The sequence below is a fragment of the Rhincodon typus genome, chromosome 2 (assembly GCF_021869965.1).
Source record: "Rhincodon typus isolate 14 chromosome 2, sRhiTyp1.1, whole genome shotgun sequence".
Lineage (NCBI taxonomy): Eukaryota > Metazoa > Chordata > Chondrichthyes > Orectolobiformes > Rhincodontidae > Rhincodon > Rhincodon typus.
The window spans coordinates 101,948,699-101,950,063 of record NC_063333.1 but is presented as its reverse complement, the minus strand read 5'-3'; positions in this window follow the sequence as shown (position 1 = coordinate 101,950,063).

Here is a 1,365-nt window from a genome sequence, read left to right as displayed (position 1 = left end):
CTACCGCATCCCAAAACCAGTCCAGCTCGTCCCTGCCTCCCTAACCTGTTCTTCCTCCCACCTATCCCCTCCTCCCACCTCAAGCCGCACCTCCATCTCCTACCGACCAACCTCATCCCGCCCCCTTGACCTGTCCGTCCTCCCTGGACTGACCTATCCCCTTCCTAACTCCCTACCTACACTCACCTTTCCTGGCCCCATCCCCGCCTCTTCGACCTGTTTGTTTCCTCTCCACCTATCCTCTCCTCTATCCCTCTTCTATCCGCCTCCCACTCTCTCCCTATTTATTTCAAAACCCCCTTCCCCTCCCCCTTTTCTGATGAAGGGTCTAGGCCCGAAACGTCAGCCTCTCTGCTCCTATGATGCTGCTTGGCCTGCTGTGTTCATCCAGCCCTGCACCTTGTTGTCTCGTTGCTAAGTAAGTGCTGCTTGATAGCACTGTCAATGACACTTTTCATTACTTTGCTAATGATTTCGAGTAGACTGATGAGTTGTAATTAGCCAAATTTGATTATTCTACTTTTAACTTGCCAGGGCATTTGTGGTGTACCTGTAATGGACAAATTTAGCAGTGAAAGAGATAATAAACTTTCCCTTTAACCTACTTTCCTTCCCATTCTCCAGAGTGCTTCATCGTCCTTTCAGGTGAAACTTTGTATTTCTTTCACCTTTACATTGGGGTGGCCTGACACATGGCATTACCACTTTGTGGAATGTGCTGGTTCAGTTTACAAGATTCATCCAGAGCTTCAGGTCATCTAACATTTAAATTCTTTGTCCTATTTCCACCCTCACATCTTTCCTCAGCCTCACACACTGTTCTATTCAAGGCTGACGTACAAATTTTTAATTAACCTGTTTGGCTGTGTTTTGATACACATCAAGAGCAGGCAAATCTTGAATGTGTGCACAAAAGCCCCACTGAAGCCTTAAGTAATTTTGAGGAATGATACCTTATCTTTCAAGCAGGCACTTATTTAATTCTTACCTCAAAATTGTGTTCAACAAATTTAGATCATAACTTCTGCCTTAAATGTTTTCGATGACAGATGTTCAACAGTCCACATCTGCATCCTAAACTCATTTATTGCTTCTTCATTTGTCCTTTTCATCCTTCATCCCATTTCTCTTAGGCCTCCCACAGATCGCAGGTATTCCCTTTATTTCCTTTGCAATCCTCATATATTTTCCTGCCCGTTTCCTATCTTGAAACCTGTCATTTCTCTCGCTTTGTTCCAGATCTGACACAGATATTGCTGTCTCCACAGGTATTGCCAGGCTTACTGAATATTTCCAATTTTTAAATTTTTATTTCGGATCCCCTGCGCTTGTAATAATTTTCTTTTGTATATGTTCCTCTACAAC